Genomic DNA, 8,639 nt, shown 5'->3' on the forward strand with positions numbered 1-8,639 from the left:
GAAGAAAGTGGTCTATAGAGGAATCTATGTAAACAGTGAACACACACAGAGAGAGAGAGAGAGCACTAATCAATGTACACAACTAAGCATGGTTATGCATAGGGAAATACATGGTTAGACTTAGACATGTCCACATGCCCCTGATTCATATTTTTTCAACCAAAAGACATATAGGTGTCACATAGCCAGGGCCAATTCTCCAACCCGACTCTTACATTGTGAAGAATTAAGGCATTTCTTCTGCTGATATTTTCCCCGATGCTCCACTGATATTGCTGCAAATATGTTGCTGCAAAGATTACCACAAGTGGTCAACAATGGATTCATCATTGATTGTGCCATTGATTGACCAAGTGGAGAACAGCATTAAGACCTGTCGGGTGAGAAAAGGGGAGTGGGGGTGAAATCAAAGACTGCATCAAAGCAAGTGGATCATTTCTTTGTGGGATTTGGTCCTCCATTTGCACAACACAACTACTCTCGTCTTTATTTGCAGATCCCATGCAGGCACTGGAGGTCGAAAGTAGTATATGGGTTGTCCAACTGCTTCTCAGTCGAAAGCTGGGTTGCAAAAGAGAGTGGTTCAGTCAAGAGGGGTTTCATTTACACAGACAGAAAGTCATTATGCCAGGTAAATGTTCACTTAAGATGCAGCCTGTTCCATGATGGCACTGAAGTGATGTCTTTGTGAGCAGTAATCTGGGAGTCAGTGCACAGATAATATTATAATTAGACAAAATCTTGACAGCATTGTCAGTGTATTTATGGTGCTGTGATTTGCATGTTTTTTTTTCTTCTCTCCAGCCGCAAAGACTATATCTGGTTTCATCATAAATCCTCCCTCCTCCTTCACTTTGTCTCAACATATTTCTAAAAACAGATCTAAGGAAAGAGAACTAAGGTTATGGATTTGTTGGACCAGCACCTTTTCAAGTCTGGAGTGAAATATAGATTTTCTTTTCAGTCTTAACCTTTAATCAGGAAACACAACAGATGCCCAGTTTAATGGAGTCAAGTGCTTCATGCGATCACAGACACAGCCACACGAGCATTGTGTTCCTTCATGCAAGCATGGGTAGTGCCACATGTATATTGGTTTTAGGTGGAGTGGAAAATGATGGATGAAAGCATGTCCTTATTGAATTAGGCATTCATAGCAATCGTACAACAATCACAAACATGGAGTTTCAAACCCACGCTAAGCATGTGCATGACGAATCATGAAATGCAGCATTTCACGGCAAAGGATACTGATTTTTTGTATTTTTTATTATTATTATTATTCAGGATGAGTAAGTCTTCAAACAACAATCTGAACAGGTGCACCATTCTAGAGGTGGTCTCCTTCAATGTTTGAGTCTCTCTCCTGTGCCGAGGAGATGTGGTTCATTGAGCTCTCGTGCATATCCAAAATAACAATTTGTCATTTGTCACATGCTGTGCATCAGATGGGTGGGAAACTGTGAACACAGCAGGATGTCATTGCATGTACTATTAAATTTAAAGTCAGCTGTGGGAGAGGAGAGGGTTGGTTGAGGGGGCTAAAGCAGCTGTTAGCCTTGTCTTGACCACATGAGGGAGGGCACATGAATATGGAGTAGGGCTGCACAATTAATCTATTTTTATTCAAAATCCCAATTTGAACTAATGCAATTAGCTAATCACAAAGGATGCAGTTAATCGTGCAGCTTGCAACTCTGTCCCAATGGTTAATCTGGTCACATCTATGATTTTTATATTCATGTTATCCTTCTTGTGTGTCAGACAGTGAAGCTCACCTAACATCTCATCAGAAGTGGCTCAAGTTAAAGCAAAATCTGGAAAATGTAACTGCAGCTTGACATTCAAAAATTATACCAAATTCATCAAATCACAATATCTGACAGAAGAATTGCAATTAGATATTTTCCCCAAATTGTGCAGCCCTAATATGAGTATATAGAGGATATGTCACACTATACCATTTTCCCATTACTTATGCAACTAGATACTTTTATTTAAAACACCAAAGCATCCCTCAGCAGCCCAGTATGAATCAGTATGTTGCGGGAGACTTGAGCTGGAATAGCACTTTATCATCTTACTTTTACTCACTCAGTACAGAAGGCCGTGACATTTGATTATTGTGCAATCTACCACTCTAACCCCCTCCTCAGGGGTTGGTGTGGAGTGGCATTAATGATGACTGATTGGATGTGGCCACAGAGTAAAGTATGCTGTTGGGTTGATCAGATAGGATGGCAATTTCATAACTACAAGTAATCATGTTAGTCAAATCTGTACATCGGATGGTTATTATGAACCCTATATATATATATATATATATATATATATATATATATAGAGAGAGAGAGAGAGAGAGAGAGAGAGAGAGAGAGAGAGAGAGAGAGAGATACAAGGAAGTTTATTGTCACATGCATATAGTTACTGGATGTAAGAAATGCAGTGAACTTATGTCTTGTGTCAGCCTATTTGTGCATTTATGGGTGGGGGGGGGGGTAAAAAGTGCAGTAGAAGAGGGGTTTAGTAGATTAATTGGCAAGGGTTGCATAAGAAAGGTGGGGGAGGATTGGGATTGGTGGGGGCACCAACAAGGAGCACCCAAGAGCAACAGGGGCAAGGAAAAACTCCCTTACTAAAGAAGAAACCTTGGGCAGATCCACGGCTCAAGGGGCTAACCCAACTGCCAGGGGTCTTGGTGTGTGTGTTGGGGGGATGACAAGGGAGATGGGATAGTGTGCTGTGTGTGGGGAGAGGGCAGTGTGCAATATGTGTGTTGGAGAAGCTTCCTCATGAGACATGAGGCAGAAAGGCTAGGCAATCAAGGACATGGGTAGATAGGAGGAGAGGAGGAGAAATCAAAAATAATAAATAAAAAGTTCTATGGAGGTGTGCAAAAGTTGGAGAAAGTCAGATGTGTGTGTGTGTGTGTGTTTTGACGTGTGATGAAATAAGAAAATAAATAAAAGGTCTGTAGCATAGAGAGAGGGATGTAAAAGTGCTAAAAGTCATGCAGGTGTGTGTGTGTGGGGGGGGTCATGAGTCATGAGTGCTGAGGAGTGAATGAGTTCAAAGTCAGTATAGTGTGAGTTCAGAGTTCGGATGGCCTGGGGATAAAAACTTATCCTGAGTCTCTCAGTTCTGGCTTTGTGACTACATAGGCGTCTCCTTGATTTCAGCGGTAGGAATAATCCATTGTTAGGATGAGAAGAGTCCTTCAGAATCTTTTGGGCTCTTAGGAGTATGGAATAGATATCTTGTAGAGAAGGGAGTTGAGTTCTTATAGTACGTTCAGCTGAGCGCACAACTCTCTGCAGAGTACTACAATCTCTAACTGTGGAGTTCCCATACCAGGTGATGATGCTACCAGTTAGAACACTCTCAACCACTGAAGTGTAGAAGGCCTTCATGATGGATGTAGAAACTTTGAATTTCCTTAGCTGACGAAGGAAGTGGAGTGTTACATATTGAGTGTTAACAGTCCATGTTAAGTCTTCAGTAATGTGGACACCAAGGTATTTAAAACTTGTGATTCTCTCTACAGGTTGCCCACTGATCATTAGTGGGGTGTAACTGTAGTTCTGCTGCTGCCTTCTGTAATCCACTACCATTTCCGTGGTTTTATTGACATTCAGTGTCAAGCTGTTAGATTGACACCACTGTGCCACCTCATTAACCTGATCCAAGTAGAGCTGTTCATTGTTGTTACTAATCAGGCCCAAGATCACTGTGTCATCTGCAAACTTGATGATGGAGGTATGACTACTGTTGGCTTTGCAGTCATGTGTGTAGATGTTGTAGATACAGTAGACACTGTAGATACAGTACAGTATGTATTCTTCTTGGACCACCTAATGTATATGGAACACCCATATCACTGCTTTGACACTCGACCAAAATGTGTGAAAACTTCCACCCTGAAACTGTAGCACCTTCCACATGAAATCAAAAATGTCCAAACTTCTTTTCCCATGTCTTGAATTTCAGGACCTTTTGAAGAATTGGTCCTAGCACAGTCCTTGTGCTGAAGGACAGACTTGATATGCCCATGAAAATAGGGTCTATGATTATGTTCCGACCAGCTTCAGTGAAACAAATCACTAAAGCACCAAATACAATAGACTAAAGCTGGCATGGTGAAACTGTGTCAACTGTGTTGCGAGGACAATATCAGAAGACAATCTGGAATATAGACCTTTCAGTGATGAGCCACATTGTCAGTGATTCAGTTTAGGCTTTCAATACTCGGTTTGAATGAGTCTCTTAGTTTCTGGACTATTAAATTCCTGGATCATTAATTGTTATTGGCCCTCTGAAAAGTTCAATCCATTTCCGCTGCTCTTGTGGAGTCTTAGACTCGTGTGATGTAGAATGAATTGCCTGAGTCAAGATGAGGTCAAACCGGTGTTAGCTCCAGTCTCATAACGACTTTGAAATATAAGTTCCCCTCCTCTGTGCAGCGTGCAGTAACACCGGAGGAAATGAGGGTGTCCTAAAATAAATCAACTCCCTTTGAATGCCTCACTTTGGCAACGTGCAGGCCTCAAATCAATTCAGCTAATTAAGAGCAAGCCCACTGTACACTATAGCTTTGTGTAAGGTGACAGCCGTGCCTTAGATTTCTCTGGAAAAACAAAGGACGAGGCCCAGAATGAAGATTCGAGAAAACAAGCTTGAATCCAACAGAGGAGCTCACTAACTCGCCGTCTGGAGTGGATATGTTTAAAAGAAGATTAAGTGTTTTTTGTTCAGAATGGGGATTTGACTTTGGGAATTGAAAAGCAGCTGGACAAATCCATATTAACAAATGAAACAGAAGCGAGAAAGATGACAAAACCATACAAGAAAACACACTGACTGAAAGACCAATTATTATTTTAATATTGTTAAGGTTGACTAATTTCCATGCAGGTTCAATGAAGGCCATGTCATGTGGTTTATTGAGATTGGTTTTGAGCCTACAGAAGAATGTATGGAATAAAATCGCTTACCTTCTCTAATTATTTAAAACATGCCTTGCTAAAATGAGTGCAGCAATTTTCTAAATCACAGTTCATCTGTAAGTAATGATTTGGAAAGAAAACAGAGGCATATTCATATGTCAGTGTAACAAACCGCATACACTTATAAGGAGTTGTCTGTGGCACTGATGGCATTGTTAAGATGGAGACAAGAAAAAATTTAACAGAATGAATTAATACTGCACAAGTGGCCATTAAAATAAATTATGATCAGGATGATTAGCTGCACAAATTTAAATCTTCCAAAAATGTTTGGATGTGTACCAAACACTCTCTAACACCAGTGAAACAACACTCTGTCCTGCAACACTGCAGACATATTGTTAACCCTGCAATTATAGCAATCTGTAAAGTAAAGAAATCAGACCTTATATCCTCCAGTGGATAACAGCATGGTCAAGACAAGAGAATCCTCCTTATATCATCCAGTGGATAACAGCAAGAACATGGTCGAGAGAAATGTCACTGAAGTTTTCTCATTTTAAAGATTGACTCTGTAGCATTTTTGAGAACTAGGTAATCGAGGGAGGCAAGAGACATCAGAAATGATTAATAATGATTGTCCCTCTTTTATATAAGCCATAAAAGAATGCATGAAGTGAATTTGTCATTTTGCTTCTTCCACTGTAATCCATATTGATTTATATCTACATACATGCCTTCATAAAATAGTTGCAAGGGATTTTTCTCTCCAGGGAATGGTGTGACTTTTTGCTTGAAAGGAACAGACTAGAGAGGACTTCTTGCTATTTGCCATGGGGCTGTAAGGGGTCAGACAAGGTGAGGCAGGAAAATGGCATACTGCTTTACTGTAACAATGCAGGGAGATGATGACAGAATGTGAACAGTGGGATCTGGGTAGGACAGTGCCATCGGCATATCAGACTTCTGGAAGGTTGTTTGGTCTTCTTTTGTATCTCTTGTAAATATGTATTACCATAAATCTTTTCTATCTGTGTCGTAATGTGACCATAATGTTACCTTGTCATAGTGTAACCTGCGTTGTGTTGAACCTGCGCGATTCAGCCCTGCACACGCCCGGACTCGAACCTGCGAACAGCAGCACCTCGGATCGGGAGGCGAGCCTGCTAACAATTGAGCCAATAGCCCAGGCTACTGGCTCATATGCCAGCAGCACTCTTGAAGCGTCGGGGAGTGAGGTTTACCAACGTTCCACAAGCACAGCTAAGCTAGCTGGCATCCGTTACAATAGCAAGACCCTGTAAGTGATTGTGTATGTTGGTGTGAGAGTATGTGTGTGTGTGTGTCGGTGTCTGTGCCTCTGTGTGTGAGCACCTGTGTCCGAGACAGATAAGGAGAATGAGAGAGAGGCACAAACATGCAAACATTGACCTGAAGTTATTAGTGGCCCAACGTGACCCTGTCAAAGGATCCCTTTCCTTTGGTGACAGTGGGAGAGTGGCACCCTGCCGAGTGTTGATGGACTTCAGCCTCTAGCATTGCAGCTACGCTTAGGCCACTGCCCCGTTGTAAATGGCTTCTGTTGTAGGTATCCTGCATTTTTTTATTCAGAAATTACTCTTTGCTATGTGCATTGGTGAACACAGAATATAAATCAGCCTGGTCAAAACAGTGACTGTTTTATAAGTGAGTCACTGTTGCCATGGATTTGCTTTGGGAAAGATTTCTATGTAAACATGTTGCCCAAAGCCTTTTGCAAACACTTTTAAATTTGACAGTTGAAAGCCCCACAAGTTTGATCTGGCAATGGCTTGTATAGTCATTTGTACCCAAAGAAAGTGTTTCAGAAGGCAGCCGGACATCATAGTTACTGTCACATGCAGAGGCGCTGTAGACCTTGTCTTCATTAAGGGACGAGGGCTGGAGGGAGGAGGCGATGGGCTGCTTCTACAGCTGGGACAGTTGCCACTTTGTTTGGACCCAACACTTCCAGCACATGGCAGGGTTTCAGTGCAGCCAGTGTGGTCTCTGTGCGTGTGTGTGTGTGTGTGTGTTCTTTCCTTCTCAGTGTTGTCACTGATACAGTAGGTGAACCGGGGAAAGACTGAATGAAGACCAAGCTTCATGGTCATGTGTTGGCAGATGTGGGACCCTTTTCCATAAATATACTGAGCGCTTGGTTTGTTTTAAATGGGATAGGATTTCACCCATTCTCTCTCCAACACGTAATGGTTTTTATACTTTACAAATGCGCCCAGGAAAGCTGCACAGTTGTGCATTTCCGATGATCATTAAATGAGACTTTTCAAAATGGATTTCTACGACCATTAACTGTACCACTGAGTAGTCAGGCTTTCATCAGGAGACAACAGTCTCTCAGCTCTCTGAATTCATTAGGATCTTGTGCAGTGGAAATAAGCATACGTCACTTAAAGGCTTGTGATACTCATATAAGACTCCTTTTTTTTGCTGGCAGTTTGAGAACTAAGAAGCCTTTTATCCCCAGCGCTTTGTGATACACTGACAAGCCGGCATGTGCATGCTCCTCTTTCCTTTTGTGTTTGTGAAATACAAGGAAATTATTCAAACGTTGAGGCACAAGTCAGGCTCTTGCAGAAAGGTCTACATGGTGTAGCCCTCTCTGCAGACAAGCCTTCAAACCCCTGCGTCAAGCACCAGTCACCCATAACAGAGAGAGAGAGAGAGAGAGAAAGAGAGAGGTCTTTTAGGTCAATCCTCAGTCACTAGAGGCTTGGGAAATAAATTAATAAGATTCCACCTCATAAGTGTCAGGGAATGATATTCCTAATTACAGTTTAATTCAATTTTTATATCATATTGACACCCTTCAGTGACTCCCGTTCTCCCAAAATCTCAGCCCTGCGTTTTCCCCTCTGAGAGTTGGGAATGATCTTTCCTTCATGCTCGGCTAGTGGCTATTTTACGACCTCACTGTTTCTTTTATGGTTCAGGACATCTCGCCTCCCTGCCGCAGTGCAACAACATCTTTATTTTAACAAATGTAAGCCAAAATGTGCTAAGGACTCTGCAGCACCATTTATGTGCACCCTTCCTCATATAGCACAAGAGGCACAATAAACATCAACCACCATGGTGGAAAAAAGAAAAAACAGAAAACCTGCAGTGTTAGCGGCAGAATACATTAGCTTCCAGGCGAGAAAAAAAGTAATTGTTGGGATAACAAGCAATATGTTTTCTTCACCTGAACCATTGTCGTGGGGGGGGGGAAATTAGCATGAAGCACACTGCCAGTGGATTTTCTCAAAGGCGACTCGCGCTGCAGTGAGCGAGAGAGTGAGTAGGGGAACAGGGAAGAGATCAGGACTGAGAGCTGGAACAGGTGCAAATATCCTGCACAGAGAGGGAGCCAGACAGAGAAGCCAGTGTTCGCCGTCGACGGGAGGAGTGAAATATTTAGGGAGCTGGAAACAGTGGAGCCACTTAGGCTTCCCAGTCCTTCAGTGGAGGCTGCTGTGCTCAGCCTGAAGAGAAGTTAGGCACTCGATTATGTGTTTGTATGTGTGTGTGTGTGTGTGTGTGTGTGTGTGTGGGGGGGGGGGGGGGTTGTCAGATATGTGATGCTGATATTTTAATTGGGGGGGGGGGGGGGTAGTTGTGTTCTGCTTTCCATTTTGGGTAAAAGCTAAAACGTTTTCTATTTTCACCTTTGAAATG

This window comes from Alosa sapidissima, chromosome 12 (genome assembly GCF_018492685.1).
Source record: "Alosa sapidissima isolate fAloSap1 chromosome 12, fAloSap1.pri, whole genome shotgun sequence".
In the NCBI taxonomy this organism is placed as follows: domain Eukaryota; kingdom Metazoa; phylum Chordata; class Actinopteri; order Clupeiformes; family Clupeidae; genus Alosa; species Alosa sapidissima.